This window comes from Myxine glutinosa, chromosome 6 (genome assembly GCF_964187855.1).
Source record: "Myxine glutinosa chromosome 6, kmMyxGlut1.1, whole genome shotgun sequence".
NCBI classification, from domain to species: Eukaryota; Metazoa; Chordata; class Myxini; order Myxiniformes; family Myxinidae; genus Myxine; species Myxine glutinosa.
The window spans coordinates 186,652,198-186,678,574 of NC_136266.1; the positions used below are offsets into that span (position 1 = coordinate 186,652,198).

At 50.8% G+C, this 26,377-nt stretch overlaps 1 protein-coding gene across 1 annotated transcript in view; it reads right to left on the reverse strand.

Annotated features, from left to right (window-relative positions):
- LOC137429045 (tetratricopeptide repeat protein 7B) overlaps nt 1-25,790 on the reverse strand; it is a 164,739-nt gene extending 138,949 nt beyond the window's left edge. The window contains exon 1 of the mRNA XM_068119061.2: nt 25,773-25,790. The gene's annotated coding sequence lies outside the window, so the exon portion shown is untranslated. The remainder of the gene's footprint in view (nt 1-25,772) is intronic.
- Nucleotides 25,791-26,377: the final 587 nt, after the last annotated feature.

The following is a 26,377-nucleotide window of genomic DNA, read 5'->3' on the forward strand; positions in this document are numbered from 1 at the left end:
ATAATCCAAAATGGCCGCTATAAAGAACTTGAAAAAAATGGAGACATATTTTTTCTACAACTTCTATCATCCCTAAAGACAACCCAACCAGTGTCCACAAATTAACATTTGAATTCAACGGGAAAACATTGGCCCCCCCACTATTAGCTTCATCGCAGGAGATTCCAATGATTCTGAACGCTTTGGTTTCAACAGCGTGAAGCCGGGCTTGGTGTGAGGCAGGAGCACCGGCCCAGAGGGGGGAACAGTATTCCATTGAGCTGCGGGAAAAGCCTTGTATGTGGTGAGGAGCTCAGGTGTGCCAAGGAAGGACTTCGCACGACGGAGGATGCAGATGCCCAGTCGGCGACTGGCTTTGGAGGCCAGCTTGCAAATGTGGTTTTCCCAAGAAAGATCATGGCAGATAGTGAGACCCAAAAACTTGAGTGACAGAACTTCTTGGAGAGGATTGTTGAGAAAGTAGATGGGAGGGTTGTCCAGTCGGTCTTTTCGGAGAGACATAGTAAGAGAGTGAGATTTGTCAGGATTGAAAGGCATGTTCCACTTGTTTGACAAGTCTGTTTGACCCTTTCACTTTTTTCAAATAACTCACAATTTTCTCGAAAAATAAGTTGAAATTGACAAAAGTATTCGGTCTCCACCATTCTTTATTTCACTGTTGGATACAGGATACAGGATACAGGATACAGGATACAGGATACAGATTTCACTGTTGGACATTTACATTGAACAGAACCTTTGTTTTTGATTCAGAACTTAATATATCCTTTTAAATCAGAAAATAAAAAGAAATGGCATTGACAAAATGATTGACACCCTCGACTTAATATTTAGTAGCACAGTCTTTGGACAAAATAACTGCAGTGAAGCGCTTCCTATAGCCATGAATGAGCTTCCTCCACCTCTCTCCTGGCAGTTTGGCCCACTCTTCTTGTGTAAACTGCTCCAGTTCTCCCTGATTAGAAGGGTGCCATCGCCCAACTGCTGTTTTAAGATCTCCCCAAAGGTATTCAATGGGATTTAGATATGGACTCATTGCTGCCACTTCAGAACAGTCCAGCGTTTTGTCTTGAACCTTTCCTGGGTGCTTTTTGAAGTGTGTTTGGGGTCATTGTCCTGCTGCAAGACCCATGACCTTCGACGGAGACCCAGCTTTCTGACACTAGGTTGAACATTGCACTCCAAAATACCTTGGTCTCCTGATTTAATGATGCCATGCACACATTAAAGGCACCCAGTGCCAGAAGCAGCAACCCCAAAACATCACTAAACCTCCTCCATGTTTGACTGTAGGGAAGGTGTTCTTTTCTTTGAAGGCTTCATTTTGTTTTCTGTAAACATAGAGATGATGTGCTTTACCAAAAAGCTCAAATTTGGTCTCATCTGTCCACAGGACATTCTCCCAGAAAGATTTTGGCTTGTTAAGGTGTGTTTTGGAAAACTCCAGTCCGGCTTTCTTATGTCTCTCTCAGCAGCCAGGTCCTCCTGGGTCTCCTACCGTAGAACCCCCTTTCATTGAGTTGGTGACAGATGGTATGAGTTGACACTGTCGTATCTTGTGTCTGAAGGTCAGCTTGAATCTGTTTGGCAGTTGATCGAGGTGCTTTCTCCACCAGTCGAACAATCCAATCGCTGCAATCTTTGATCATGTTTTCTCTTGCGGCCACGTCCAGGGAGGTTGGCGACAGTGCCATGGGCCTTAATCTTCCTGATAACATTGCGTACGGTGGACACAGGAACATCAAGGTCCCTGGAGATGGACTTGTAGCCTTGAGATTGTCCATGTTTGGCGACAATCCTGTGTCTGACCTCCTCAGACAATTCTCTGGTTTTCTTTCTTTTCTTCATGCTCATTGCGGTACACACAGTGATACAAAACAGCACAATATCATTTTGCAATAAATGTTCATTTTCCATTTATTGTCCAACACTTTCAAAACTCCCACTCACCCTCCCATTCTAATATCCCCCCTCACCCCTCCCCTCCTGAACTCGCCCCTCACCCCTCCCCTCATAAACTCTCCCCTCACCCCTCCCCTGCCAAACTCCCCCACGTCCTCCCCTCCTAAATTCCCTCCTCCCCCTCCCCTTCAAATCTCCCCACCCCCCCCCCATTTTTCTCCAATTCTCCCCTCTCACCCCTCCTCCTCAAAGCGGCCTCCTCCCCACTTCCTCTCCCTTCCAACTCATACCTACATCTCCTCCAACATTCTTCCTCGCTCTGCCCCCCGTCAAACAACACCTCACTGTGCCTCATCCAATCACCATCAAACCTTTTGTCCTCCTCATCCTTCACTTTCTCCTCGCTCTCCTGACAAATCTGACACATTATCAACAGCTCTCCCAACCTCCTCCTCCTCTTCCTCATCCTACACTGTCCCTCCCCTCCCCTGCCTTGTATCCAATGCCCCCTTTCCTATTCCTTAACGGTATAGACCTCAAACAACCGAGGCCTTCGCTCAAACCTGATTGATCTCTCCATTCAGGTTGCTTCTGACAAATCAGACTGAATCTGCTTAACAGAAACTTTCCTCCTTCAAGATGTCTCTGATTCCTTAATATCTCTTCCTGGGTACTCCCTCCTCCGGCATGATAGACCTGAGCGTCGTCCTGGTGGTGGGGTTGCTATCTTCATCAAAAACTCTCTTCCTCACTCTCCATGCACTGCCCTCTGTCCAACACACCCCCAGGAGTACCTCTGGCTACGGCTTCCTCTCTGCTCCCACCTTTTGGTCATACGTGTGTTGTACCGTCCACCAAACAGTGATGACTCCATTTACATCTCGCTGTCTGACATGGACCAACTTATATCCACTCATTCCAACTCTCTCTTCCTCATATGTGGTGACATTAACTGTCATCATGCCAGCTGGCTGGGTGTGGGTACCTCTCACACCAGCCATGGCATCTCAGCAAAGGACTTCTGCGACTCATTGGGACTGACACAATCTGTCAATTTCCTGACCCGGATCTCAGTCAACAGAGCATCTTCTCTTCTGGACTTGGTTATGACAAACTTCCCTGCAAATGTCTGCTGCTCTTCTTCTGCTCCAGTCGGCTCATCTGATCATGTGCTTGTTAAAGTGGACATCTCTCTGACCATTCTCAGAGAGCCTCCTCAGCGTCGACGAGTCTGGCATTTCACTCAGGCCGACTGGCATGGTCTTCAAGCAGCCATCAATCATCTGGACTGGTCTCCCATCTCTACCGCCTTTGACATCAACTCATCTTGAGAATGATTCCAAAGTAAACTGCTCTCTCTCATGCACAGATTTATCCCATCTCGTCTTTAGTTGTTATACCCTTCCTCCCGTCCATGGTGCACTGAATCTTATGGTGAGACAGTTGCCCTGAAACTACTTACCTTTGCCTCTTGGAAGCCTAATCTAACTGATGGCAATCTCAGTTCCTTTCACAAAGCTTGGAACAAGTGTGTGTCTACCCTCAGCAGAGCCAGGAAACAATATCTCCACTCTCAAGAGTGAACTCTCAAACCTGTCTCCCTGCTCCAAATACTGGTGGTGTCTTGTCAAATCTGTTTCAGGTGTTTGTTCCCCCTCCACCCCCTCCCTTACCTCAAATGGCTGCACAGCTGACTCCACACATGCAAAAGCTGAATGCGTCAACTCTGTGTTTGCCTCAAAATATTGTATCCAAAACCCATCTTTCTCTGTACCCACCTTACCCAGTTGTACCCAGCTGCTCTTGGACTCTGTGGCCTTCTCTCCCGACAATGTGGAGAAGTTTCTGTCAAATCTTGATGATGATTCTGCAACTGGCCCAGACGGCATCAGCCCACTGGTCCTAAAATCCTGCTCTGCCACTCTTTCACAGCCTCTCTCTGTTCTTTTCACCCTCTCTTTTGCTCAAGGTCATCTGCATTCAGCTTGGAAATCAGCCAACATTACCGCTTTACACAAAAAAAGGTGCAAAAACAGATCGTTGCAACTACAGACCAATCAACCTGCTCCCAATTATCAGAAAAGTCATGGAATCCATCATTGTTTCGGATATCACATCCTTCCTCTTCTCCAATGGCTTGATCTCTGATCATCAATTTGGATTCAGACCAGGTCATTCTACTCTGGACATGCTGCTTCTGCTGTCTCAACAATGGATGGAGGTCCTCAATGCCAAACAGAAAATCAGAGCTGTCTCCCTCGACATATCACGTGCCTTCGATACGGTCTGGCACCCCACCCTGCTCACCAAACTCTCCTCTTATGGTATCCATGTAAACCTCCATGCATGGCTTGTGGACTTCCTCACCAGTCGCAGTCAACGTGTGGCCCTGAATGGAATTCTCTCATCTCCTCTTCCTGTCCAGGCTGGAGGCAGTGTTCAAGGCAGTGTTCTGGGCCCTGTGCTTTTTCTGGTCTTCATTAATGATCTCTCCGACTCTCTGGAAAATCCTCTCTTTCTCATTGCTGATGGCTCCACTCTCTGCCACTCCATATCTCAATCCTCAGATCAGCAGACAGCAGCCTCCTCACTCTCTGCAGCCCTGGACAAAATCACAGACTGGTCAAACAAGTGGAACATCTTTCAATCTTTCAACATGTCTTTCAATCCTGACAAATCTCACACTCTTACTATGTCTATCCGAAAAGACCAACTGGACAACCCTCCCATCCACTTTCTCAACAATCCTCTCCAAGAAGTTCTGTCAATCAAACTTTTTCGGCTCACTATCTGCCATGATCTTTCATGGGAAAACCACATTTCCAAGCTGAACTCCAAAGCCAGTCGCCGACTGGGCATCCTCCATCGTAAGAAGTCCTTCCTGGGCACACCTGAGCTCCTCACCACATACAAGGCTTTCATCTGCAGCTCAATAGAGTACTGCTCTCCCCTCTGGGCTGGTGCTCCTACCTCACACCTAGCTCGGCTTCACGCTGTTGAAACCAAAGCTTACAGAATCATTGGAATCTCCCGCGATAGATCTAAATCTGATGGCCTTTCACTCGCTCACCACAAGCAGGTAGGTGGTCTTTCTGTCTTCTATGGACTCCTCTACGGCCTAGATCCCCCAGCTCTGTCTGTGCTCTGTCCCCCAAATATTCCTTCAGGTCGTACAAGATCTGCCAGCAACCCTCTTCTGGTGAACCTGCCAAAATCAAGACGCTCTGCTCACCTTCACTCCTTCATTCCTCTTTTCTCCCACCTCTGGAACAAACTCCCTCACTCTCTTCACCCCATTCCTCTCTCCAGGTCTTCAAAAACAGCTGTTTACCTCCATCTCTTATCTTCCCCCATCCAAAACCTCGATATTTTCTACCCCCGTTAATTCACCCCAGATGCACTTTTTTGAAATGCCGACTTCTTTCCTGGAAGTTCTAGCAGTGTCCATTTGTTTTATACCTCTCCCTCCCACAGATCTCCCAATGTCCCTGTTCGCTACTGTTGTACTTGTGTGCTTCCCTCTCTCTCCCCATCTTGTCTCCCGCTCCCTTTTTTATATTGTCGTGTGATTGCCCATGGTGAAGACCGGGGAATTCATGAAGAGCCAAAGCGAGCTTTAACTCCAAGGCGACGATCAAATGCGGACTTCACTCTGTTTGCGCGGGAGGAAGAAAGAAAAGAAGAAGAAGCGGGAACTTTACCTGACAGTCCGCGCACGCAAGCGTCTTCAACCCTGTGGAAATTAACTCACAAAAACACGATTTATGGTACAAAAATAAACGCAGCTTTATTGTCACCGATGCCAATAATACAAAATAAAACGCGATGCTCAAATAAATGTCCTAAATCGTGACGTCCCCACACCAGACTTAAACACAAACAAATGGGAAATAAAAGGAAGGAAAGTAAATGTGTAAATTATGGTGCACTCAGCTCAACTGCTTGAACCTTGTCAGTGTAGCGGTTACTGGAAGCATGACACAATCACCTTGCACCGGCCGATGACGTAACCGGCGGGCGGTTACTTGCCCGGACTCGCCCGGACGTGTCCGGACTTGCCTTGCCCGGGCGGACTCTCGATTTGCATACCATGCCCCACCTGAGAGGCGTGGCTTTTGTGTGGTGAACTTTTGATATAAATTGCTGCCCGTGTTAACGGGCTATTCAGTGCTTTTGAGTTCTTTCGAGTTGAGCTAGAATAAATAGCTCAGTGAAACTTCGTTCCTGGTGTCGCCCATTTTGTCCGGCTTTATCGTGCGAGCGTAGCTCCACAATTGGTGACCCCTCTTCAAGAACATGGCGATGGAGTCATCTGTAGCTTTGAAGCTTCCTGGCTTTTGGGAATCGCACGCAGCCGTCTGGTTCGCCCAAGCGGATTCTCAATTCGCCCTGCGGAACATTACGGAGGACACGACGCGCTACAACCATGTGGTCTCCGCGCTCAACGCCTCCACCGCTGCCCAGGTCCTGAGCTTCCTACAGAACCCGCCGAACGCCGACAAATACGGCGCGCTCAAAGGCCTACTCCTCGGTGCGTTTGGACTCACGGAGACCGAACGCGCGCGACAACTGCTCGACCTCCCAGAGCTGGGTGAGGCCCGTCCATCCGAACGCATGGACCACATGCTTGCTCTACTCGGCGACCACAGCCCAGATCTCCTCTTCCGCGAGCTGTTCCTCCAGCAGCTACCCGGGCAGGTACGATTAGCTTTGGCTAATTCGCCCATCACAGACCCTCGCGCCCTGGCCAAGGAGGCCGATACATTTTTCTCGGGCAGGCAACACGTCGGAGCGGCCGCCTGGAACCCTGGGCCGACCGAGGCAATGCCCGCGCCACGACCGGCACCACCACCGGCCGAGTTAGTGCCACTGGCGGCAGCGGCCGCCGCAACGCCCCGTCGACCGAACCCGACGCGACCGCCGGAGCCTCCACCAGAGCGGACCATGTGCTACTACCACGCCAGGTTCGGGCAGAAGGCCAGAACATGCCACCCACCATGCACTTTCGGCAGGTTGGGAAATGACCAGGCCGGCGCTCGCTGCCTGCCATGAGCGTCGGCCATTCAGGCAGCCTTCTGTTTATTACGGACACAGCATCCGGGCGGCGTTTTTTGTGCGACACCGGCGCTCAGCTGAGCGTGATACCCGCCTCGGTGCAGGACAAACAGGCCGCGCTTTGCGGCCCCACCTTGGTCGCCGCAAACGGCTCCTCCATCCGCACCTTCGGTTCGCGCAGCGTCACATTCTGCTTCGAGGGCCAGCTCTTCAGGTGGGACTTCATCACGTCGAACGTGCCCATGGCCTTGCTGGGTGCAGATTTTCTGTGTGCGCATGGGCTTTTGGTGGATGTCAAATGGCGTCGGCTCATCAACGCGGAGACCTTCAGCCCGCTCGCTTGCTCATTGAGCGGCTCTGCACCAACCAAGCTAGACTGTGCGCTCCCGGCCGCGGACGATTTCACCCGCCTGCTCGCCGAGTTTCCCGCCCTCACGCAGCCGACGTTTTCAGCTGTCGCCGTCAAACACGGCGTCGAACACCACATCCCGACCACAGGTCCACCGGTCTACACCAGGGCTCGTCGCCTCGACCCGACCAAACTCGCCATGGCGAAGGTGGAATTCGATGCGCTGGAGCGATTGGACATTGTGCGGCGCTCGAATAGCGCATGGGCCTCGCCCCTGCACATCGTGCCCAAACTGGGTGGCAGATGGTGACCATGCGGCGATTACCGCCGCCTCAACGATGCCACCACCCCCGACCGGTACCCGATACCACACATACAGGACTTTTCCGCCCGTTTGGCGGGGCGGGTGATCTTTTCCAAGGTCGACCTCATTCGGGGCTACCACCAGCTACCCGTCCGGCCGGCCGACGTGCCGCAGACGGCGGTAATTACACCTTTTGGCCTCTTCGAGTTCCTTCACATGCCGTTCGGCCTTAAGAACGCGGCTCAGGCCTTCCAGCGGCTGATGCACAGCGTGCTGCGCGACCTCACCTTCCTTTTCGTCTATTGGATAACATTCTCGTCACCAGCACTTCCCGGGCGGAGCACCTCATCCACCTGCGCACACTTTTTGAGCGCATCGGCCAGCACGGCCTCATCATCAACCCGGCGAAATGCCAGTTTGGTGTAACGGCCGTCGACTTCCTGGGGCAAGGCATCACGAAGCGCGGGGCCATCCCGCTGCCTACCAAGGTGGAGGCAGTCACAAGTTTCCCGTGCCCCCGCTCCATCAAGGCCCTACAGGAATTTTTGGGGATGGTAAATTTCTACCACCGGTTCGTGCCTCGCGCTGCCCAACTCATGCGCCCCCTGTACGAAGCCCTCCGGGGCAAGCCAGCCAAGCACGACGTCGCCTGGACCAAAGAGATGGACGCGGCGTTCACGGGCGCTAAGCTGGCCCTCGCCAACACGACCATGCTGGCGCACCCGGCGCTCGACGCACCCATCGCCCTCACCACGGATGCTTCCGTCTACGCGGTGGGCGCCGTGCATGAACAGTGGGTGAACGGGGCTTGGCAACCGCTGGCCTTCTTCAGCCGGCAGCTTCGCCCTAACGAGCGCAAGTATAGCGCTTTCGACCGCGAGCTCCTCGGCCTTTACCTGGCCGTTCGCCACTTCGGCCATCTTTTAGAGGGCCGTCCGTTCACGGCGTTTGTGGACCACAAACCCCTGGTCTTCGCCATGGCCATGGTTGCAGAGCCGTGGTCGGCCCGCCAGCAGCGCCACATCTCCGCCGTGTCCGAATTTATGATGGACATCCGGCACGTCGTGGGCAAGGACAACGCTGTGGCCGATTGCCTCTCCCGGTCCAGCGTGAACGCCGTCCACCTCGGTGTTCACTTCCGAGCTTTGGGGCGCAGTCGCCCAGGACTTGGGGGTCAAGCTACACCGCACCACGGCCTACCACCCCCAAGCCAACGGCTTGTGCGAGCGGTTCCACCGCTCAATGAAGGCCGCTCTCAGGGCCAGCCTCCAGGGTGATGGTTGGGCCGACAGGCTCCCGTGGGTCCTATTGGGCCTCCGAACGGTTCCTAAAGAGGACCTCCAGGCTTCCACCGCCGAGCTGGTCCACGGCCAGCCACTGCGCATGCCGGGCGAGTTCATCCCTGACGCCACCGGCGCCTGGTCCGCGGCTCGCCAACGCTCGGTCCTCCAGGAGGCCGCCAGTAGATTTGCCCCCGTGCCCACGTCCCACCACGGCTGCCCCCAACCCCACGTCCCCCCAGCACTTCGCACTGCGGAGTACGTTTTTATCCGGAACGACGCACACCGGGGACCGCTACGGCCGCCGTACGATGGACCTTTCCGGGTCCTGAAGAGGGACGACAAGTCGTTCATCATTGACATCGGTGGCAAACCGGACCGCATCTATGTGGACCGCCTCAAGCCGGCCCATTTGGACCTCAACCAACCTCCACGGTTGGCCCTTCCTCCACGACGGGGCCGTCCCCCGTCAACCAAGCCCCCCGCCCGACCATCCACCGCCACGCCACCTACCACCCCCACACGAATCACCAGGGGTCGTTTTCGCCGGGTCATCAAGACCCCCCTCAAACTGACTCTCCCGGTGCAAGTTAATTCTGAGGGGCGCATGTAGCGGTTACCGGAAGCATGACACAATCACCTTGCACCGGCCGTTGACGTAACCGGCGAGCGGTTACTTGCCCGGAAGCGCCCGGACGTGTCCGGACTTGCCTTGCCCGGGCGGACTCTCGATTTGCATACCACGACCCGCCTGAGAGGCGTGGCTTTTGTGTGGTGAACTTTTGATATAAATTGCAGCCCATGTTAACGGCCTATTCAGTGCTTTTGAGTTATTTCGAGTTGAGCTGGAATAAATAGCTCAGTGAAACTTCGTTCCTGGTGTCGTCCATTTTGTCCGGCTTTATCGTGCGAGCATAGCTCCACATCAGGAACATTTTCGGACCCAAACTCGCCGTCCGGACACGGCGCCGTGCGCGCCAAAACGCCTGGGTACCAAGTAGGCCTCGACTCACCCTTGTTCACTTGGCCCAGATGAAGGCCTCCCGTGCGAGACGAACGAGCCTGCAGCCCGCTCCCCAGCCATGCCCTTCCTCACGAGTGTGGCACGGAAACCACAGATCTTCGTTCTTGGTGATCTGCCTTTTTATGAACACCCCGCACACAATCTCTCCTTGGTTCGGAGTTCTAGGCTTCTAGGCTCGTGAAAGAGCTAACATTAATCGCACAGAATGTTAAACCGACACATAAAACACAAATTAAGGGGAGCGGTAGACAAGATGGGGAGAGAGGGGGAAGGACACAAACACAACATTTGAGAGCAGGGACATCGAAAGAACTCTGGGAGGGAGAGGGCTTGGGGGGAGGTGGGAGAGGTATAAAACATATGGACACTGCAAGGACTTCCACGAAAGAAGTTCGAATTTCAAAAAAATGTATCTGGGGTGAATTAGCGGGGGTAGAAAATATCAAGGTTTTGGATGGGGGAAGACAAGAGATGGTGGTGAACAGCTGTTTTAAAGACCTGGAGGGAGGAGTGGGATTGAAAGGAGTGGGGAAGTTTGTTCCAGAGGCGGGAGAAAAGAGGAATGAAAGAGGGAAGGTGAGCAGAGAGCCTAGATTTTGGCAGTTTAACCATAAGAGGGTTGCTGGAAGACCTTGTGCGACCTGTAGGAATATTTGGGGGACAGAGCACAGAGAGAGCTGGGGGAGCAAGGCCGGAGAGGAGTCGGTAGAAGACAGAAAGACCACCAACCTGCCTGCAGGGAGTGAGTGAAAGGCCCTCGGAGTTAGCTTCATCACAGGAGATTCCAATGATTCTGAAAGCTTTGGTTACAACAGCGTGAAGCCGAGCTAGGTGTGAGGCAGGAGCACCGGCCCAGAGGGGGGAACAGTATTCCATTGAGCTGCGGATGAAAGCCTTGTATGTGGTGAGGAGCTCAGGTGTGCCAAGGAAGTACTTCGCACGATGGAGGATGCCCAGTCGGCGACTGGCTTTAGAGGCCAGCTTGGAAATGCGGTTTTCCCAAGAAAGATCATGGCAGATCGTGAGACCCAAAAGCTTGAGCGACAGAACTTCTTGGAGAGGATTCTTGAGAAAGTAGATGGGAGGGTTTTCCAGTCGGTCTTTTTGGAGAGACATAGTAAGAGTGTGAGATTTGTCAGGATTGAATGGCATGTTCCACTTGTTTGACCAGTCTGTGATTTGTCCAGGTCTGCAGAGAGTGAGGAGACTGCAGACTGCCGATCTGAGGGATGAGGAATGGAGCGGCAGAGAGTGGAGTCATCAGCAAAGAGATCGAGAGGATTTTCCATAGAGTCGGAGAGATCATTAATGAAGACCAGAAAAAGCACTGGGCCCAGAACACCACCTCGGGGGAACTCCAGCCAGAACAGGAAGGGGAGATGAGAGAAATCCATTCAGGGCCACACGTTGACTACGGCCAGAGAGGAAGTCCGCAAGCCATGCGTGGAGATTTCCATGGATACCATAGGAGGAGAGTTTGGTGAGCAGAGCTGGGTGCTAGACCGTAGTGAAGGCACGTGATCTGTCAAGGGAGACGGCTCTGATTTCCTGTTTGGCATTGAGGGCCTCCATCCATTGTTGAGACAGCATAAGCAGCATGTCCAGAGTAGAGTGATATGGTGTGAATCCAAAATGATGATCGGAGATCAAGCCATTGGTGAAGAGGAATGATTTGATATCCGAAGCAATGATGGATTCCATGACTTTGCTGATAATTGGGAGCAGGCTGATTGGTCTGTAGTTGCAAGGATCTGTTTTTGCACATTTTTTGTGTAAAGCGGTAATGTTTGCTGATTTCCAAGATGCTGGCAGATGACCTTGAGTAAAAGAGAGGGTGAAAAGAACAGAGAGAGGGTGAGATCGAGCAGCAGAGCAGGATTTTAGGACCCGTGGGCTGATGCCGTCTGGTCCAGTGGCAGAATCAGAGTCGAGGTTTGACAAAACTTCTCCACCTTCTCAGGAGAAAAGGACACAGAGTCCAGGAGCAGTTGTGTTCGACTGGGTAAGGTGGGAACAGAGAGAGATGGGTTTTGGACACAAGATTTTGAGGCAAACACAGACTTGAAGCATTCGGCTTTGTCACGTGCGGTGTCAACTGTGTAGCCATTTGAGGTAAGGGAGGGGATGGAGGGGGAACCAACACCAGAAACGGATTTGACCAGACGCCACTAGGATTTGGAGGAAGGAGACAGGTTTGAGAGTTCATTCTTGAGTGTGGAGAGATAGTGCTTCCTGGCACTCCTGATGGTAGACACACACTTGTTCCGAGCCTGGTGGAAGGAACTGAGATTGCCTTCAGTTGGATTTGCCTTCCAAGAGGCAAAGGCAAGTTGTTTCAGGGCAACTGCGTCACCACAAGATTCAGTGTACCATGGACGGGAGGAAGGGTAAGACAACTGAAGACGAGATGGGATAAATCTGTGCATGAGAGAGAGAGAGGAGTTTGCTTTGGAAGAATTCCCAGGAAGAATTGATGTCAGAGGCAGTAGAGATGGGAGACCACTCCAGATGATTGATGGATGCTTGCAGACCGTGCCAGTCGGCCTGAGCGAAATGCCAGACTCGTCGACGCTGACGAGGCTCTCTGACAATGGTCAGAGAGATGTCCACTTTAACAAGCACATGATCAGAAGAACCGATTGGAGCAGAAGAAGAGCAGCAGACATTTGCAGGGAAGTTTGTCATAACCAAGTCTGGAAGAGAAGATACTCCATTGACTGAGATCCGGGTCAGGAAATTGACAGATTGTGTCAGTCCCAATGAGTCACAGAAGTCCTTTGCTGAGGTGCCATGGCTGGTGAGAGAGGAATCCACACCCAGCCAGCTGGCATGATGACAGTTGAAGTCACCACATATGAGGAAGAGAGAGTTTGGATGAGTTGATAGAAGTTGGTCCATGTTGTCAGACAGCGAAATGTAAATGGAGTCATCACTGTTTGGAGGGCAGTACAGAACACATATGAACAAAAGGTGGGAGCGGAGAGGAAGCCGTAGCCAGAGGTACTCCTGGGTGTGGGGTGGAGAGAGGGCAGTGCAATGAGAGTGAGGAAGAGAGTTTTTGAAAAAGATAGCAACCCGACCACCAGGACGAGGCTCAGGGCTATCATACCGTAGGAGGGAGTAACCAGGAAGAGATATTAAGGAATCAGAGACACCTTGAAGGAGGAAAGTTTCTGTTAAGCAGATCAAGTCTGGATTGTCAGAAGCAACCTGAATGGAGAGATTAATCAGGTTTGAGCGAAGGCCCCGGTTGTTTGAGGTCCATACCGTTAATGAGGAGAGAGGGGGAACATCGGGTGCAGGACAGGGGAGGGGAGGGGTAGGGTCAGATGGAGGGTGAGAGGGGGAGGTAGGGAGAGCAGTTGATAGTGTGACAGAGATTACAGAAAAGTTACAGGAAAAGGAAGGATGAGGAGGACGAAAGGTTTGATGGTGATGGGATGAGGAACAGTGAGGGGTTGTTTGAGGGGGGGGGGGGGCAGAGGGAAGTAGAAGGTTGGGGGAGGTGGAGGTATGAGATAGAAGGGAGACGATGTGGGGAGGAGGCAGCTTTGAGGAGGAGGGGGAAGGGGGGAGAAATGGAGAGGGATGGAAGGGGGGGAGATTTGCAGGGGAGGAGTTGGGGTGGAGTTTTGAAGGGGAGGGATGAGGGGGGAGTTTAGGAGGGGAGGAGCAAGGGGGGATTTAAGAGGGAAGGGGCAAGTGGGGTGATTTGGAGGGGAGGGGCAAGGGGGGAGATTTGGAGGGGAGGGGCAAGGGGGGAGATTTGGAGGGAAGGGGCAAGGGGGGAGATTTGGAGGGGAGGGGCAAGGGGGGAGATTTGGAGGGGAGGGGCAAGGGGGGATTTTTGGAGGGGAGGGGCAAGTGGGGAGATTTGGAGGGGAGGGGCAAGGGGGAGATTTGGAGGGGAGGGGCAAAGGGGGAGTTTATATAGTGGATGATTAATGAAAGACGAACATTTATATCAAATTGGGTTTATTGTGATTTTCAAGTTAGCGATCCGTTTAAGAAAGATGGAGGAGGGGTGGAATGAATGTGAATTTAGAGCATGTAGTGAGAAATAATTATAAGAGATTGAATTTTTTTTTGAAGTGGAATGAGTTGGAGAGGAAATTGAAAAAAGGCTTTTAAATAGGAAGAAAAAGAGCGTGTTGTAATATACCACTGAATAAAACACTGCAGGGGTAAGTGTAAACATATTTAAACAGAACCGTGAAGAACAATCTTATATTCACAAAGATACCAACGGGGAGAGGGCCTAGAGGGAGAACCACAAGTCACGCGAACAGGGAAAAAGGTGGAAGGCAAGGAGGTAATGGGGGCAGGGTGATACAGCGCACGTGGACAGGAGCACACAATTTGACAAACAGCACACGTGGAGAAAGGGAAATAAATGTTGTTTTTTTTGTTGTTTGTTTTTTACAAAGAGACAAAGAGTAGATGTTCGGGGAAGTTCGGGGGAGAAGGGAAAAATCTCAGAACCAAGCAAAAACAGCGAAGGAAATAGCTTTAGTGAACAAACTTCGACGGGGAAGCCTCAGGCTAAAGGCCGCTCACTCGGGCAAACAGAAACGATTAAATTATGAAAGATTAACACCGAGAATCTTCCTCGTGACACACTATCGGTACACACACCGAAAGATAAATGCAGTTCGACAAAAACAATTGTGAACAATTTCTTCAATAAAGCCGGTATTTTTGTACAGTAAATCCTTGTGTCATTGGAATTAATTATCCAGGTGCGAAGACGTCGGGTCCAGGTAAGTTCGTCATCCTCCTTTCCCTCGCGTGTAAATAATACCATCATCATTGGATTGAACACCTTGGATTTAAAGCTCGTTTGGTCATCCGTGTCGCCCTGTGTTGTTCACTACAGGGTAGTCACACGGCAATATATATATATATATATATATATATATATATATATATATATATATATATATATATATATATATATATATATATATATATACACATACATACATATATATATATATATATATATATATATATACATACATATATATATATATATATATATATATATATATATATATACATACATATATATATATATATATATATATATATATATATATATATATATATATATATATATATATATATATATATATATAGTGTAACGGTTTTGAGAAGTGTAACGAATCTGAGAAGTGTAACGGTTTTTGAGAAGTGTAACAATTTTGGAGGAAGTGTAACGAATGTGAAAAGTATGGTTTTGTGGTGTGTAACACCCTCGTAATGTAAATAATGGTCGCAGCCGTCCTCCTAGTTAATTCCATGAAACTTACACACAGGCCACGATATATCTTTTTAAATAGTGTATTTCCTTATTCCATGTAGGCTAAATATGTGTTTCCCACTAGATTGACTCTGCATTGTATCAAACGAAATAAGCGTAGGCCCTTTCAATTTCCCCAATCATCTCCGCTCTCCAAAGTTCCTTTCAAAAGCGGTGCGAGTGGTGTTCAATCCCGCAAGCCGCCATTGCCCATGTGCTCATCTCGGAGAAGAGGGGGGGTAGGAGCCACCAACTCACAGGCGTGGCACGTCGTCATGATCGAAGGAGGAATCGGACAGCCCTAACAGCCAACCAGCACCGCGGTTAGCGACCCGGTAGGCGTGCCCTCGCAGCCGGCGGCTTGATTCCGCCCCGAGTGATAAAAGCGACTGGAAGGGACTGCTTGAAGAGATGAGCGAAGAGGTGACATACGAGAGGAGCTGTGAGCTGAGCTGTGAGCGGTGAGATACGAGACGCTCCAAGCCAAAGAGGAGAGGTACTCGGAGAGGAAACCAGCTTTGGAGAGACGCGCTGAGAGGAGGGAGACGGCTCCACCAGAAGGCGAGGAGCAGGTGTGACCGAGCCAGCACGTGACGTCTACAGCATCGGCAGCGAATACGCGACGGAGGGTTTTCCCGCCAAAAACGCGAGGAATTGAGAGCTGCTGCCTCCGACCCTGCCTCCCTCTCCAGCAATCCACCTCAAGCCATACCTGCCTGCAATATCCCCCGTGTAAGTGTGAACGTCGTCTGTCCTAATCGTTGTCCTGGGATTAAGTAAATTGAATAGTATAAGCTAACGATGCACTGTGTGACTGCTTCTTCCATCCATTGCTGTAAATAATTTTGGTCGCTCTTTCTTTTTGCTTGTGTGTGCATAATAAATCTGTTCTTCCTCCGTACTCTGTCTTCTTCTCTTTTCCTTCTCTTTCGGTCGCTTTAGAGGTTTCCCGATTGAATATCTGTGGGGCGATCTGGTCAACGTCGGGTGGAATCGGGCCATAGGGATCCTGTAACGGTCGCGGTTGGACCATCCGCTCGGCCCATCATAACATCTAAACCGCGATCTGTAACAATTGGTGTCAGGAGTGGGATTCGAACCTGGGACTAAATTTATTTAGCCCAAATTTTGGACACCAATTGTACTATTGGCTGTAACAATTGGTGTCTGGGAGTGAGATTCGAGGCCCGAACCAAATTTTTAAAAAACGTGTAGAAAAAAAAATTTGGTCAAAATTACGAGCTGCCGAAATTTTGTTTTATAAAACCCGAATTTTGAGATCGCGCCATGGACAATCAAGGCGATCGGATGTTGGTGGGGGAGATAGACGGGTTAGGGGTAACCCAGGACTTAGGGGAAGAAAGGGAGGAGGAGAGCAATGAGGAGGCGGTTGAGGGGGTATCAGACGCACAAAATGGCGTCCTCGCGCACGAGGTTGCGGGCGCGCAAAATGGCGCCTCGCACATGGCTACGGCGGCCGCACCCGCTGCACAAGTGGGAGGGATGGCCCAAATGCAGGCCCGCATGGAGCAATTTATGGTACAAATGCAGGCGTCCCTCAACCTACAGGGTGAGCGATTGGAGGGCCAAATGGGGGTAATGGGGAACCGGATGGATGCTCGGAGTGAGCAAATTGAAGCAACAATAAACGGAATGAGGGCCGATAGAAAGGAAAGGGAGCAGAGGGACAGAGACCGCAAGTTGGGCGAAAGGGTCCCAGGGGTGCACGAGGAGGTAAAGCGGGTCGAAAAGCGCTGGTTGAGCGAAGCGGAGGAAAGCACGGGTACAATGACGGGGGTAGAAATCGCGACACGGGGTTTGGAAAAGCCGGCGACCGATGAGGTAGAGGGTGTTTTATTAAAGCCAGCGGTCGTCGAGGTAAATAAAGAAAAAGCAGTGCTGGGAATTAAAATTGAAGAGATGACGGAGGTAGCACGGGAATTGCAGGGAGAAATGGAATATGTACAAAGTCCCTGCTCAAATCATGATGATGTACTCGCTAATCCAAATGGAAGTTTACAGGTTCGCGTGGAGAAAAGGATCCCCCAGGTGAGTCGTGCTGTTGTGTATTGTGCTGGGAGATTTTGTAAGAGGATGTTTAGCGACAAAAGAATTGTCGCGCGCTTGGGATCGAGGAAGCATCCGGGCGTTGGTGAAGGGTCCCGTGTGAGTGGAAATGGCACGCGTGGGAGGAAAAAGTGTGCGTCGGCGAGTGGGTGTGTTATAAAGTGTGGGAGTGAAACCGAGTGCGAGCGAGAATGCACATCGGGGTGTACGGAGTGTGACACGGAGAGTAATGTGGTGGTGGAACGCGTGCGAGGAAGCACACCTGAGTGGGTGGTAGCGCGGGTGTGGGAGAGCCCATGTGAGCGCGTAATTGGGTGGATGCAAGAGTGCACGCCCATGGTGAGTGTTACGGAGGACGTAACGGAGAAGAGGTGTGGACCAAAGTGTGCGCAAGAGTGTGCGCGAGAGGTGTGGTGTGTAACAGGGAAAGCGTTGGTGGAATGTACGGACGGCGTTGGAACGCCGGGTTTTGTGAGGGTGAAAGGGGTAGCGTATGCGTGTGAGCATGCAAGTGAAGCATCGACGGTAACCGGGTTAGTGGTTAGAGCGACGGATAGCCGATGCGAGCACTCGGTGCGAGGAGCCCTTTGTTGGATGCAGGGCCGGCGCGGATCGAAGCTGCGTCGCTTCTCTTCGAAGCGTCGTTGCCGATTCGGGCTTGGCCCCGCCCCGCACGGTCGAGTCCGGGCCTTGGCGGGCGAGGCGACCGGTCCGGTTCAAGGGCGAGTGGGAGGAAGCGGAACGGTGCCCCCTCGTGGGGACGGGGTTCCGACCGGGGGAGATTGAGCCATCGGGCCCGGGACCGCAAGGTGCCGCGCCGAGATGGTGCGTGGAACCTCGGTCCAACCAAACCACCTCCCTTGAACCGAAAGCCGGACGGATTCAACCTGCAGGCGACCAAACCACCCGAATTCATTGCTCGGCTTTACGAACCGAGTTTAATGATGTCACGACGCACCGAGGCTAGGATATAGTGGACTGTGATGATGGTGATAGTGATAGTGATCGTGATTTGATACGAAATTTATAATAGTGGGTAGAATTGGCAGTAAATGGAAAATTTTTGATTTGTTGAATTTGGAGAAGAGAAATTGATAGGACCTCCCCGATGTGGTGGGATGGCAAATCCACCATCCCTCACAGAAGTGGGGCAAATGCGCTATAGCTTATGGGGTTGATGGCAGTGAAAACTAGCCCGGGTGGGTTAGGATATATCGTGTGTAGGGATCTAGCGAAGATGACATTAGGTGACGTTAAGATTAGTTAGTGACTGATACCTGTAGTGGGGACGCAGGTAGATTAGTGTGGATGATAATGACGTGGGAGCGCAATAGTTTAAAGGGGCGACTGGGAAGCGCAAGTTTCAGAGGGGAGTAGTTAGATGAGATGATGCCGTGTGTTTGAGAATTGAACAGGTGTGATTGCACAGGTGTGCAACTGAACAGGTGTATGGAGCAGTGTATGAGTGAGTGATGGTGATGTGTATTGTGATGACCAAATGGTCCAGGAAGAAAGGAGGGTGCAGGTGGCACCAGGTGTGAGGGCACAGGTGTGCAACAACAGGTGTATGTGGCTGTGTGGAGAATGGTAGTGTGGAATAAATGGAGTATTGGAATTGATGGTCGTGGAGTGAGTATGGTGGAAATTGTGGAGTGGAGTGGATGGTGCGAAGGTGTGAATGGGGGAAGAGTGGACCCCCATCACGGATACCCGGGGCGGGTAGTGTAAGTGTTAGGTAGAGGGTACAGGTAAATTGTGGTTGGATATTGGCATCTGTGGTGCGGGTGAAAGAATGGTCTTTGGATGGGTGCATTAGTGTTGTGGAAATGGCTGGGCGTGTAGCCTGTTAGTGTGTGTAGTTGGTTTGGGCACTCCACCACTGTGAGGATGTCGGCCAGGTGAGGCCGCAGGTGGGCTCTGGGAGCCGGTAGTAGTTGTTGTGGATGGGGCCCGAGGATCCGGAGGACGGACCCAGGTAGCCCAGTGCCAGAGGGCACCGAGTGGGGTGACAGAGCCAGGAGGGGCTGTCCCCAGTTAGTTAGGTTAGGGTGAGGAGCTAGGTAAGCTAGGGTGGCAACTGCAGTGGTGGAGGTGTGCAGGTGGGTAGACCTGCTGGGAGAGCTACACGTCGCAGCCCAGAAATTGTGCGAGGGCACCAGGAGATGAATCGGGGGAGTGAGACCCCAAATTGAGAAGCACCACAGTTTGGTCAATGGGAATTGGTTTTTAGAACCCATAGTGTAAGTTGGCCAATGGATTGGCAGGGAGAGACCCCGGGTAGTGTAAAGTGTGTTAAAGTCATTTAGAGGATAGTTAGGATTGGAGTCTCCTCGCACCATCTGCATCCACTCACCTGAGATGAGGTAACTCCACACCATGCCATGTTTTATTATTTTTCATTAATGCAAATGTTTTGGATTGTGAGACGCATCATGACGTGGGTGTGACATTGTGCGTAATTCCATCTCTCCCTCCTTATGAGGATTGATGATGAATTGGTGATGGCAAATTTAGAAGTAGAGGGATTGGAGACGAATTTGGTGTAGAAGGGAAAGATGGGGAAGACAAGACGTAGTGACGAATTTGTAAAGGTGTAAATTCTTGTAAATATGGGGTAAGGGCAAGGGTAGTGTAGGTGACAGGGGGGGGGGGGGGGGGGTGACGTACGGTAGGGACGAGTTTTTCTCACTTCGCTCTCTGTACGCACTTCACCCTGCATTGCCTTTATTGACGTGTACCCTTGTGACCTTACCCCTCGCTCAATTGTCTTCCCCCCTTTTGTCTCCCACTTGAGGACCTGTGCGCCATTGGGTGCCGAGGGGAGCGTGCGTGAGGTGGCCATTGTGCGCACGAGATTCCCAGAACCAGCATGCATTGCGTTGATGTACCACTTTATGGACCGCTGTTCTGTGGCCAAGTACCACTTGATGGACCCCAGGTTCTGGGGCAGGGCACCTCTGTTGGAGACCGGCCATAGTGGCCAGGGAATCTTGCTTGCGGACCTCGGTAAGGTGGCACCTATGCCAAACAGGTGGACCACCCTTAGTTTGCCCCTGTTGCCCTAAATAAAAATGGACACGGTTTGTGCTTTTTATTATTTCCAACTAGGCCGCATGAAGCCAGAAGACGTCGGGAAGAACATCGGCCCAGCAGAGAAAGAGAAGACCACCACCAGTTGTTTTGTTGTGTTTATTATAAACCGTGGTGACTGTGCACCGAGTGGTGCTTTTGGTGCGTTGTGGTGCTTTTGGTGCTTTGTGGTGCTTTTGGGTGCTTTGGTGGTATTGGTACTGGTGCATCGATGCAATGCGTGCTGTCTCCTCCCTCCCAACAGGAATTTCTTTTTCTTGTTCCCTAAAAAGAAAAAAAGAAAAACACAGGTCCTGGGTTGCGTTGTAAATAAGAAATAACGTCATTGTAAATAATGCTCCCCACCGTAAATGTATAGTTTGAGAATAATTCCGTAATTCGGTTAGCTGTGGGCTTGAGTCTGTTAGACAGGGTGCAATGCAATAGGGGGACATACTTATTTGTGTTTTAAGATTGTCACACTCAGGGTCAGGTTAATTGTAGAGGGAATTACACCTACGTGTCACACTAAGTTAAAGTTTTGTAGGCCCGAGAACGGGCCTGAAGAAAGGGGGGTGCAGTGTAACGGTTTTGAGAAGTGTAACGAATCTGAGAAGTGTAACGGTTTTTGAGAAGTGTAACAATTTTGGAGGAAGTGTAACGAATGTGAAAAGTATGGTTTTGTGGTGTGTAACACCCTCGTAATGTAAATAATGGTCGCAGCCGTCCTCCTAGTTAATTCCATGAAACTTACACACAGGCCACGATATATCTTTTTAAATAGTGTATTTCCTTATTCCATGTAGGCTAAATATGTGTTTCCCACTAGATTGACTCTGCATTGTATCAAACGAAATAAGCGTAGGCCCTTTCAATTTCCCCAATCATCTCCGCTCTCCAAAGTTCCTTTCAAAAGCGGTGCGAGTGGTGTTCAATCCCGCAAGCCGCCATTGCCCATGTGCTCATCTCGGAGAAGAGGGGGGGTAGGAGCCGCCAACTCACAGGCGTGGCACGTCGTCATGATCGAAGGAGGAATCGGACAGCCCTAACAGCCAACCAGCACCGCGGTTAGCGACCCGGTAGGCGTGCCCTTGCAGCCGGCGGCTTGATTCCGCCCCGAGTGATAAAAGCGACTGGAAGGGACTGCTTGAAGAGATGAGCGAAGAGGTGACATACGAGAGGAGCTGTGAGCTGAGCTGTGAGATACGAGACGCTCCAAGCCAAAGAGGAGAGGTACTCGGAGAGGAAACCAGCTTTGGAGAGACGCGCTGAGAGGAGGGAGACGGCTCCACCAGAAGGCGAGGAGCAGGTGTGACCGAGCCAGCGCGTGACGTCTACAGCATCGGCAGCGGATACGCGACGGAGGGTTTTCCCGCCAAAAACGCGAGGAATTGAGAGCTGCTGCCTCCGACCCTGCCTCCCTCTCCAGCAATCCACCTCAAGCCATACCTGCCTGCAATATCCCCCATGTAAGTGTGAACGTCGTCTGTCCTAATCGTTGTCCTGGGATTAAGTAAATTGAATAGTATAAGCTAACGATGCACTGTGTGACTGCTTCTTCCATCCATTGCTGTAAATAATTTTGGTCGCTCTTTCTTTTTGCTTGTGTGTGCATAATAAATCTGTTCTTCCTCCGTACTCTGTCTTCTTCTCTTTTCCTTCTCTTTCGGTCGCTTTAGAGGTTTCCCGATTGAATATCTGTGGGGCGATCTGGTCAACGTCGGGTGGAATCAGGCCAATTGGGGATCCTGTAACGGTCGCGGTTGGACCATCCGCTCGGCCCATCATAACATCTAAACCGCGATCTGTAACAATATATATATATATATATATATATATATTGTAAGTTAAGTCTCAATCCTGCACACAATAGTCTGGAACGCACAGAACGAGGAGTTACTCACCAAGTCAATAACAGTTCTCGACAATACATTTCTAACACTTCCAGTTCCGTGAATACGAGACATCGAATGATGCAAGGTGATCTACATTTGGCTACAATGGGCAAGAAGGTCGAGCAAAACCCTTGAGAATGGTAACGGTCCATTCCCAGCAGATTCAAAGCAAATCTTTAGTTTTAAGGAAACCGTTACATTCTCAGAAGAGTCCATATCCCAACAGGTATTTTCCAGTGAACACATGGATATCCAGGTGAGGATGGTTCAACACTTCAAGATTATGTTAAAATGGAAAGGCAATTTGATGGTGGAGGCAGAATTGTTGATACACCAGCTCGAGCTAGACCGACTTGGTGTTCATCAAAGAACGCTTTGATTCACAAGGATACACCATTGGTTCATCAAGATATTATTCAATCTGGAACACTAAATCCATGAAGATGGTAAAACATGGGAATATGGTGCCTTCAAACCCAATTTGAATCCTCGAAAACAACTTGCTGGAAACGGCCAAAGAACCTCTACAACTTATTGACTTATTGCGCTGGTGTTTCGGAGAGCAAACATGGACACCATGGTCTCAGACTTGGATTTACATGCATGTGCATTTCACAGTGACCACGGTGAAGGGAAAACACCGAGTTGTGATGAAATCCCAATCAGGCTGTTGAAGGCCTGATCGGGTTCAGGCAATCGTCAATGTCTAATTTGGCAGTTTCACTTTCATCTGGTGGGGTACACTAATCTGGCGGGGTACACCAATCTGGCGGGGTACACCAATCTGGTGGGGTACACCAATCTGGCGGGGTACACTAATCTGGCGGGGTACACTAATCTGGCGGGGCACACCAATCTGGCGGGGCACACCAATCTGGTGGGGTACACCAATCTGGCGTGGTACACCAATCTGGCGGGGTACACCAATCTGGCGTGGCACACCAATCTGGCGTGGCACACCAATCTGGCGGGGTACACCAATCTGGCGTGGTACACCAATCTGGCGTGGTACACCAATCTGGCAGGGTACACCAATCTGGCGGGGTACACCAATCTGGTGGGGTACTCCAATCTGGTGGGGCACACCAATCTGGCGTGGCACACCAATCTGGCGGGGTACACCAATCTGGCCTGGTACACCAATCTGGCGGGGTACACCAATCTGGCGGGGTACACCAATCTGGCGGGGTACACCAATCTGGCGTGGCACACCAATCTGGCGGGGTACACCAATCTGGCCTGGTACACCAATCTGGCGGGGTACACCAATCTGGCTGGGTACACCAATCTGGCGGGGTACACCAATCTGGTGGGGTACACTAATCTGGCTGGGTGCACCAATCTGGCGGGGTACACCAATCTGGCGGGGTACACCAATCTGGCTGGGTACACGAATCTGGTGGGGTACACCAATCTGGCTGGGTACACCAATCTGGCGTGGTACACCAATCTGGTGGGGTACACCAATCTGGCGGGGTACACCAATCTGGTGGGGTACACCAATCTGGCAGGGTACACCAATCCGGCTGGGTACACCAATCTGGCGGGGTACACCAATCTGGCGGGGTACACCAATCTGGCAGGGTACACCAATCTGGCGGGGTACACCAATCTGGCGGGGTACACCAATCTGGCGGGGTACACCAATCTGGTGGGGTTCACCAATCTGGCGGGGTACACCAATCTGGCGGGGTACACCAATCTGGCATGGTACACCAATCTGGCGGGGTACACAAATCTGGCGGGTACACCAATCTGGCGGGGTACACCAATCTGGCGGGGTACACCAATCTGGCGGGGTACACCAATCTGGCATGGTACACCAATCTGGCGGGGTACACCAATCTGGCGGGGTACACCAATCTGGCATGGTACACCAATCTGGCGGGGTACACCAATCTGGCATGGTACACCAATCTGGCGGATTACACCAATCTGGCGGGATACATCAATCCGGCTGGGTACACCAATCTGGTGGGGTACACCAATCTGGTGGGGTACACCAATCTGGCGTGGTACACCAATCTGGTCGGATACACCAATCTGGCGGGGTACACTAATCTGGCGGGGTACACCAATCTGGTCGGATACACCAATCTGGCGGGGTACACTAATCTGGCGGGGTACACCAATCTGGCTGGGTACACCAATCTGGCGGGGTACACCAATATGGTGGGGTACACCAATCTGGCGGGTACAACCAATCTGATGGGGTACAACCACACCATGTACACCAAGCTCAATGAAGGTCTGCAATTCAGGCAAGACTTGAAAGCTTGACCCTGTTTATAAGACGCAGGTATGCAAATGGTTCTTACAAGTCACAAGAGCTGTCCCTCCGACGGTTCTGTCTCGTGGGAATAGTGTGGGGAGGGAGGTTAACATCCCCAAGGCGTCGGTGCCTGCGGGAAGGAGGGGAACGGGGCTTCGTTCCTGACCAATGGAGAGCACAGAGCGGATCGGTCACGGGGAGAGCCCCTTGAAATGCGCGCTCCGTTGTTTAGAGCCGGTGCGACGCACTGGGACTCACACCGGCTCGCCGAGTCGTCCATTTAGCGCAAGACCTTGAGGGCTGGAGTCGCATCATCCCCGGTACTGATCCCTTGTGTTTCCTTTGGACTAGACCGCAGACCTAGGTTCCACCATGGACGCGGGTTCGGCTATGTTGCATTTCATTCTGCTCTTCGCTCTCTTACCCGGACTTCACTCACAGAGATCCGCACTCAGAGTGAGTTTTACTCTCCTGCTTGGGGAAGCATCCCTCCTCCACTTACACGTGGGAAACTCACCTCCGCACTCATTCAGATGGGCCTATCTCAATTTTGTACGGATCACTGTGATCATTTAAAATGTTCCTGTGTTTATCATTATCATTGATACCAAATCAGAACAAAATATAAATATTGTAATGATTCATTTTTATCTTTCCATCACAATTTACAAAGTCATCTTTAATGACACGTTCACATCTCATGTTAAATACCTTGTTTTGAATGATATATATATATATATATAAACACACACACACACGCACTACTTCTTCAACTGTCCTAATTGTTCACACCTTGTCGGGTCCTCTCGCAAGTCCTCCACGAAACATCTGTTCAGGTCTGATGTTCCACTTGAAAAGCCAGGAATTTTGTAATTTGTCCAGTGTGCCGGAGATAATTTGCCGACAGTACTCACAATACACCATGGGATCTTTAAAGATCAGGAACAACCAATGCTGTCACATGGGTCCTCTGAATCAATATCCTCTCAATGGACAGAACCCACATCGAGGCCTCAATCTGTCTGAGAAACACCAAAATGATGGTTTATAGTTGGGTCTGTATTCAAACCCAGGATAGACAGCTCAAACGTAAGTCAACATACCTGCGAGGTTAAAGGCATGAGCACTCGCCTTTGATATATATAATTATATATCTACATATATATATATGTACATATACACATACATATAAATATATATACAGTGTCGAGAGAAAGTCTCCACCCCCTTTCAAATTTTTCACCTTTTCTTACCTTATAGCCTGGAATTGGCATATGGTACCACCAAGACCCTGCCTAGATCAGGCCGTCCCTCCAAACCGGATGAGCAAGCAAGGAGGAGACTGATCAGGGAGACCACCAAGAGGCCAATGGCAACTTTAAAATAGTTACAGACCTTTATGGCAAAGACTGGTCACTGCGTGCATGTGACAACAACATGCCAAGCACTCCACAAGTCAGGCCTGTACAGTAGGGTGGCAAGAAGGAAGCCATTACTCAAAAAGGTCCACCTTGAGTCCCATTTAAGGTGTGAAAAAAACCACTCCGGCGATTCTGCAGTCATGTGGCAAAAAGTGTTGTGGCCTGACGAAACCAAGATGGAACTTTTTGGCCTAAACGCAAAACGTTACGTTTCGCACAAACCAAACACAGCACATCACCCAAAGACCACCATCCCTACTGTGAAGCATGCTGATGGCAGCATCATGTTATGGGGATGTTTCTCATCAGCAGGGACTGGGGAACTTGTCAGGATATAAGGGAAAATGGATGGAGCAAAATACAGAAAAATCCTAGAGTAAAACCTGCTGCCCTCTGCAAGAAAACTGAAATTGGGATGGAAGTTCACCTTTCAGCAT